Source organism: Amborella trichopoda, chromosome 13, assembly GCF_054954075.1.
Source record: "Amborella trichopoda isolate Santa Cruz 75 chromosome 13, AtrichopodaSantaCruz75HAP2 v2.0, whole genome shotgun sequence".
Classification (NCBI taxonomy): domain Eukaryota; kingdom Viridiplantae; phylum Streptophyta; class Magnoliopsida; order Amborellales; family Amborellaceae; genus Amborella; species Amborella trichopoda.
The window spans coordinates 22,241,462-22,251,176 of record NC_142348.1 but is presented as its reverse complement, the minus strand read 5'-3'; positions in this window follow the sequence as shown (position 1 = coordinate 22,251,176).

Below are 9,715 nucleotides of genomic sequence, written 5' to 3'. Positions count from 1 at the left end.
ATACAATCATTAATGTTTATGTACAACATTTTATATACTAAACACACTCACACACTCACACTCACACTCACACTCACACTCATACACATACGCACACTCACACTCGCACTCACACTCGCACTCGCAGTCACTCACACTGATTGTCACATACACTCACACTCACACTCACACTCACACTCAGAGATATATATTCTACACATATATGCGTATTGTGTATGGACTGATGTGTGTATATGTACGATATGTATATACTTATATGTTTATGCATGTCTGTATACAGTTGCTTTGTATCTATTAAGTACAATTATCAATGTATATGTACATTGGTATGTACATGTACATGCACCCTTACGTGTTCATAAGTGCGTATATACTATGTATGTATACACTCATTAGCTGTTTATATATATACACAGTGTGTGTATATATACGATATGTATAAACTGATATGTTTATTTGTGTATGTGTAAACATACTCACACTCACACACTCCCACTCCTAGTCACACTCACACTCACACTCACAACTCACACAGACACTAACACTAACACTGACACTCACAGATATGTATACTACACATGCGTGGTCACAGTGTGTATATATATACGATATGTATAAATTGATATATACGATTAGTTATTTATATATATACACAGTGTGTATATATATACGATATGTATAAATTGATATGTTTATTTGTGTATGTGTAAACATACTCACTTACACTCACACTCACTCACACTCACATTCCCACTCACACACTCATACTCCCACTCCCAGTCACACTCACATTCACAACTTACACTCACTCACACAGACATTAACGTTGACACTGACACACATATATGTATACTACACATACAAATGTGTAGGGATGCATGTGCATGCGCATATCAGTGTGTATAGATAGCAAGTGTATATATATATATATATATATATATATATATATATATATATATATATATATAAGCTGCTAATAAGTGTCTTTATGGTCATATATATCAGTGTATATAAAATGTATGTATTAGTTACACATACACTGTATATATGCATTTATCAACACGTGAGGGTACATGTATGTATGCATATCAATATATATATATATATATTGATTATTGTATATAACTGATAGCAAGAAACTATATATATACACGCATAAACACATCATTATATACATATCGTATAAATATACACATCAGTCCAAACACCACTATATATGTGTAGTATTGTGCAATGTGTATATGTAGTATTTTAATGATCATATACATCAATTTATATAGAAATATATATAGCGCACTGTATATATATGTAGTTATGAACTTTACACATACACATATCATTATATACAACCGTATAAATATAGGCATCACAAATACACACATATCAATATATTTTTTACACACTAATAACTGTATATATAGCTGATAAATATTGTATTGTATGGTTATATGCATCAATATATATATATATATATATACACTTAAAATATTGGTATTTATTGCTATACACATCAATATGTATACAAATTGTGTTAAAAGCTGTATATATAATTGATAATAAGTATATACATCAGTAATTATACAAATTGTGTTAAAAATTGTACATATAACTGATAATAAGGATATGCATGGTCTTATAGATTAGTGTGTATATATATATATATATAAACACATTATACATATGCATATGAGTATGCGTATATACATATCCATGTACATATACGCTAGTAGCTGTATAAACTTATAATAAGTGTTTGTATGGCCATATATCGGTGTATATAAAAATGTATGTATGAACTTATCAATGCGTTTGGGTACATGTGCATGCACATATCAGGGTATATATAACGGATAGTGTATACATTACACGCATAAACATATCAGTATATACTGTTAATAAGTTGTCTATATGTATTACTTTATAGAATACTTGTATTAGTGTGTACATACATACATACATACTTGTAAAGTGCATAACTACATATATAAAGTGCACTTATATAAACGTTTCTATATACATTGATGTATATGGTCATATATACACTTATTATCAATTTATACAGTTATTAACGTATATGTTCATTGATTTACACACAAACACATAAATATATACATATACTACACATATATGAGTGTTGTGTATGGACTAATGTGAGTACATATATGATAAGTATATACTGATATGTTTTGCATGTACGTATACACTTGCTTGCAATCTCTTATATACACTGATACGCACATATATGCACTATTACATGTTGATGTGTATATATATACATGGATATATGCACGTACATGCACCATTACTCGTTGATGTGTGTATATATATATTTAGATATATATATATATATATATATATATATATATATATATATATATATATATATATATATATATATATATATATATTGTGTATACACTATTACATGCATTCTATATACATAAATGGTCTTTTACATTAGTGTATGTATAAACACTTTATACATATCCATATGAGTTTGCATATATACATATCAGTGTACACATACATTTATAATTATATAAACTGATAATAAATGATAAATTGATAATAAGTGTCTATATAGTCATATATATTAGTGCATGTAAAAATGTATGTTTGAACTTAACAATGCAAAAGGGTGCATTTGCCACATATCAACGTATATATAATTGATAGCATGTGTATACATACACAAACATATCAGTACATACATATCGTATATATACACACTATATATATATATACTGCTAATAAGTATCTATATGGTCATATATATCAGTGTATATAGAATGCATGCATTGATATATTACATACACAATATATATGCACTTAACAACGCGTAAGGGTGCATCTGTATGCGTATATCCTGTGCATATATACATTAATAACACGCATTTATGTGTAGTATATATATATTATGTGTTTGTATAAGGTGATAGTAAGTGTATGTATGGTCATGTACATGAATATGTATATGAATGTATATAATTTGTTCTGTATTTATACAGTTATGCACTTTATACATACACTCATTTCAATATATACACTTCGTATATATATACAAACATCACACACACAATATCAATGTATTTTTTACATACTAACAAGTGTATATATAGCTGATGACTAAAGTATTGTATGGTTATATGCATCAGTATTTATATATATATATATATATATAAATATTCACTGAAAACAATGGTATATGTTTTTATAAATCAATACATATACAAATAGTCCTAATATATATATATCACTGATAATAAGTACATTACATGGACTTATACATTAGTGTATATATACATGTGCATATTAGTGTGCCTACATGTCAGTAGAATACATATACGCTAATAACTGTATAAACTGATAATAGGTGCTTATATGGTCGTATATATCATTTAGTGTATATTGAAGTGTATGTATGTACTATCAATGCATAAGGGTGCATATGCGTGTGCATATCAATGTATATATAAAAGATAGCAGGTATATTACATACACAAACATATCAGTATATATATATATTAGATATTACACATTGTATATACCTATATAAACTGCTAATAAGTGTCTTTATAGTCATATATATTAGTACATATAGACTGCATGTATTAGTATGGACATACACAATTTATATGCACTTATCAACGTGTAAGGGTGCATGTGCAAGCGCATATCAATATATATGTACATTAATTATTGTATATAACTGATAGCAAGCAATTGTATGCATACATGCATAAACATATCAGTATATTCATATCGTAAATATACATATAACAGTGAATACACAACACTCATATATGTGTAGTTTATATAAATATATATATGTATGTGTATGTGCAAGTGGGTGTGTTTAGTATATAAATTAGTGTACATATACGTTAATAACTGTATAAATTGATAATAAGTATTTATACTGATCATATACATCAATGTATAGAATTATATATATTAGTGCACTGTGTATATGCAGTTATGAACTTTACATATACACACATATCAGTATATATACATCGTATTTATGCAGACATCACATACACATATCATTGTATTTTTTACACGTTAATAACTGATATTTAGCTTATAACTAATTTATTGTATGGTTATATATACTGAAAACAATGGTATGTAGCTATTCATCAATATGTACACAAATTATTTTAATAACTGTATATATCACTGATAATAAGTATATATATAGTCTTATACAGTAGTGTATTTATAAACACATTATACATATGCTTATGAGTGTGCGTATATACATATCAGTGTATATATACTGATAATAAGAGTCTATATGGTCATATATATCAGTTATATGGAAATGTATGTATGAATTTATCAATGTATAAGGGTGCAAGTGCGTGCGTATATCAGGGTATATATAACTGATAGCAAGTGTATACATACACGTATAAACATATCAGTATATACATATCGTATATATAAACACTGTATTATATGTAAACTGTTAATAAGTGTCTTTATAGTCATATATATCAGTGTACATAGAATGCATGCATTACTGTATAGATACATACATACACATTATTTGTACACTTATCAACGCATAAGGGTTCATCTACGTGCGCATATGAGTGTATATATATATATACATTGATAAATGTATATAACTGATCGCAAGCAAGTGTATACATACATGCATAAAATATCGTATATATACACATCAGTCCATACACAACATGCATATATATGTAGTATGTATATATATATATATATATATATATATATATATATATATATATATATATATGTGTGTGTGTGTGTATGTAAATATGTATACATATATGCAAAAATCTGTATAGATTGGTTATAAGTGTATATATGGTCATATACATCAATGTATATACATTTGTTATCAGTTATATATGCGCTCGCACATGCACCCTTACGCATTGATAACTTCATATACACATTTCTATGTGCAGTGATATATATTACCAAATAGACACTTATACAGTTATTAGCGTATATGTACACTGATATGTATATACGTACACTCATATGCATTTGTATAAAGAGTTTATATATACACTAATGTATAAAACCATGACTTATTATCAGTGATATATAGAGTTATTAGCACATTTTGTGTACGTATTGATGTATAACAATATATATCATTGTTACCAGTGTATATATATATATATATATATATATATATATATATATATATATATATATATATATATATATTGATGCATATAAACGTACATTACATTAGTTAACAGCTATATATACAGTTATTTGTGTGTAAAAAATACATCGATGTGTGTGCGTGATGTCTGTATATATATGATATGTATGTACTGATGTGTGTGTAAACTGCATAACAGTATATATATAATGCACTAATATGTGTATTTCTATCTACGTTGATATAGATGACCAGATATACATTTATTATCTGGTTATACAGTTATTAGTGTATATGTACACTGCTATATATATTTCTATATACATTGATGTATATGATCATATATATACTTATCAGTTTATACAGTTCTTAGCGTATATGTAGACTGATTTATATACTACACACACACGTATATATATATATATATTTATGAATATATATAAATATATATATATATGCTACACTGACACACATATATATACACATACATATATATATAATACACACACGCACACATAGATACACACACATATATATATATATATATATATATATATATATATATGTACTACATAGATATATATATATATATATACTACACATATACGTGTTGTGTATGGACTGATGTGTGTGTATATATGATATGTTTGTTATAATAACAGTATATATCACTGAAAATAAGTATAGACACAATCTTATAATTTAGTGTTTGTATAAACACTTTATACATATGCATATGACTGTGCGTTGATATGTACATATACATTAATAACTATATAAACTGATATTAAGTGTCCATATATATCAGTGTATCTAGAAATGTATTTATGAACTTATCATTACGTAAGGATGCACATGCGTGCGCATATCGACGTATATATAACTGATAGCAAGTTTAAACACATGTATAAACATCATTGTACATAAATCAGTGTACATATACACATTAATAGCTATATAAACATCATTAGTGTATCTATATAGGGTCATATATATCAATGTATATATAAATATATATATTAGTGCACTATAGAGATACAGTTATGCACTTTACACATACGCACATGAATGTATTTTTTAAACACTAATAACTGTATATATAGTGGATAAAAAGTGTCTATATGGTCGTATTTATCAATCTGTTTATATAGAAATGTACGTATGCACTACCAATGCGTAAGGGTGCATGTGTATGTGCATATCAGTGTATATGAACTGATAGCAAGTTTATACATACACACATAAACATATCAGTATATATGTATCTTATATATATATGCTGTATATATCTATATAAATTGCTAATAAATGTCTCTATGGTCATATATATTAATGTAGATAGAATGCATGTATTAGTGTACACATACAAGACATTAGTTATTTGCCATATATAGATGGTTATTAGTGTGTAAAAAATATATTGATATGTGTGTGTGATGTCTGTTTATATACGATGTGTATATACTGATATGTATATATAAAGGGCATAATTGTCTATATACAGTGCACTAATATATACATTTTTATATACATTTATGTATATGGCTATATATATACTTACTATCATTTTATAGAGTTACTAACGTATATGTACATTGATTTATATACACACACACACTCAGACTCAAACTCACACTCACACACATACACACTGACTCACGCACACTCTCACTCTCACTCACTCACACACACACACACTCACATTCGCACTCGCAGTCGCACTCACACTCACACTCAGATATATATACTACACATATAAGAGTATTGTGTATGGATTGATGTGTGCATATATACGATATGTATATACTGATATGTTTATGCGTGTATGTATACTTTTGCTTGCAGTTTTTGTATAAACTAATATATGTACACTGATATTTATATATGCACACTCATATGTACGTGTATAATGGGTTTATATGTACACTAATGTATATGGCCATGTATTATTATTATCAGTGATATATACAATTATTAGAACAATTTGTGTACGTATGGATGTATAGCAATATATATCATTATTTTCAGTGTATATACAGCTATTAGTGTGTGAAAAATACATTGATATGTGTGTGTGATGTTTGTATATATTCGATGTGTATATACTGATATGTGTGTATGTGTAAAGTGCATAACTGTATCTATACAATGCGTTAAAATCAATGGTTTAAAAACCGGATCGGTGACCCGGATCGGGCTTTCAAAAAACCGATCCGGATCTGCGAATCAGCGATCCGGATCGGGAATCGGGTGAATCGGTCAGAATAAAGCTTCAAAAAAATCCGAAAAAATTATTAAAATTCATTATAAATATTGTTTTTTAGGAATTCAATAAGAAATGAGGGTACTCCATTAAGAATTTTCATGTTTTTGAATGAATATGCGAATATTGATATGTTCTTTCCCTACATGAAACCGCCATTCAACATTTAATTTACATCACACAAAAGGATAAAAAAAAAATCACAAATTTTTTAAAAATTCGATCATGGATTGCAAAAAATGCGATCATGGATTACAAAAAATTCGATCATGGATTACAAAAAATTCGATCATGGATTACATAAAATTCGATCATGGATTACATAAAATTCGACCATGGATTACAAAAAAAAAAAAAAACATAAAAAAACATAAAAAAACAAAAAATTCGATCGTGGATTACAAGAACAGAAAAAAACAATTCGTTCATGGATTACAAAAAGTTCAATCATGGGTTACAAAAAAAACAAAAAAAACAAAAAATTCGATCATGGATTACAAAAATTCGATCATGGATTACAAAAAATTCGATCATGGATTACAAAAAAAAAAAAACATAAAAAAACAAAAAATTCGATCGTGGATTACAAGAACAGAAAAAAACAATTCGATCATGGATTACAAAAAATTCAATCATGGGTTACAAAAAAAAAAAAAAACAAAAAATTTGATCATGGATTACAAGTAAAAAAAACAAACATTTCGATCATGGATTACAAAAAAGTCGATCATGGATTACAGAAAATTCTATCATGGATTACATTCGATCATGGATTACATAAAATTCGATCATGGATTACAAAAAAAAAAAACAAAAAAAAACAAAAAATTCGATCGTGGATTACAAAAAAAGAAAAAAACAATTACATCATGGATAACAAAAAATTCAATCATGGATTACAAAAAACTCTATCATGGGTTACATAAAAAACAAAAAACAAAAAATTCGATCATGGATTACAAAAAAAAACAAACATTTCGATCATGGATTACAAAACATTCGATCATGGATTACAAAAAATTCTATCATGGGTTACAAAAATAAAAAATAAAAAATAAAATTCGATCATGGATTACAAGAAAAAAAAACAAACATTTCGATCATGGATTACAAAAAATTCGATCATGGATTACAAAAAATTCTATCATGGGCTACAAACAAAAAAAAAAAAAAAATTCTGTTCTTCATAGAGTCGTTTTACATAAGCGATTTTAACTCAAAAATTCACCTCTAAGTGAATAAATTACATCCAATTGAGTATATTTTCTGATAAACAACAATATAAGGAATCAAAACCCTAAATTTTTAACACATTATTTCTAATATATCATGAAAACAAAATCAAAAGGCGGAAAAAAAAAAAAAAAACAGCGGAATTTGGTTCCGCAGACATCTCAGTGTTCATATCAAATTTCTTGCTGTAATTGACCAGATTACGTAAAATTAAAAATTTTAAATCATACTAGACACAATAAAGATTAAAAACCCTAATTATTGAACTCATTATGTTCAAAATATGCCGTGAAATAAATCAAATGGCGGAAAAAAAAAAAAACCCAAAGTTCTTACCTGATTTTGTGAACCAAAGCCTTCAATCTCCAAAAAACTCTGTTTTTCTCAACGATTATCACAAATTAGTAAAAAAAGGTTTTGATTCACAGCTTTAGAATCAAAATGCCTACAAATTTTGAAAGATTCATGCCCTATTTGGCATGAAATTTCAGAAAAGGCGGAAACCCTAAACACCGAATTTTTCGTGATCCAAAAACAACAAAATTTTCCACCATTTAATCCTTTAAAAAGCTGAATAAAGCTGTTTACAGCCTGCAAATCAGATCACATGCCAAAAAAAACAAGAAAAATGATAAAAAAATGACAAATTTCAAAGAATCCGTGAAGAACACTGTGCAACCCGTGTTCTTCACGGACTCGCCGATTCCGCACAGTGAATCGGTGAGTCACTGTGCGGAATCGTCCGGTTCTCTCTAGAACCGGACGATTTCCGATTTTTCATCGATCCGGTCCCTTTTCGCGATTTTCGAGTCGAACCGGGCGAGTCCGGTTCGACTCGGCGTTTTTTAAAATGCTGGTTAAAATATATATTTCTATATATATTGATGTATCAGTTCATACAGTTAATGTATATATACATTAATTTATATACTACTCACAAATTCACTCACACTTACACTCACACTCACCACTTACACTCATACACACACTCACACCATTCACACTCACACACACTCATACACACTCACACTCACACTCATATACACTCACAGATATAT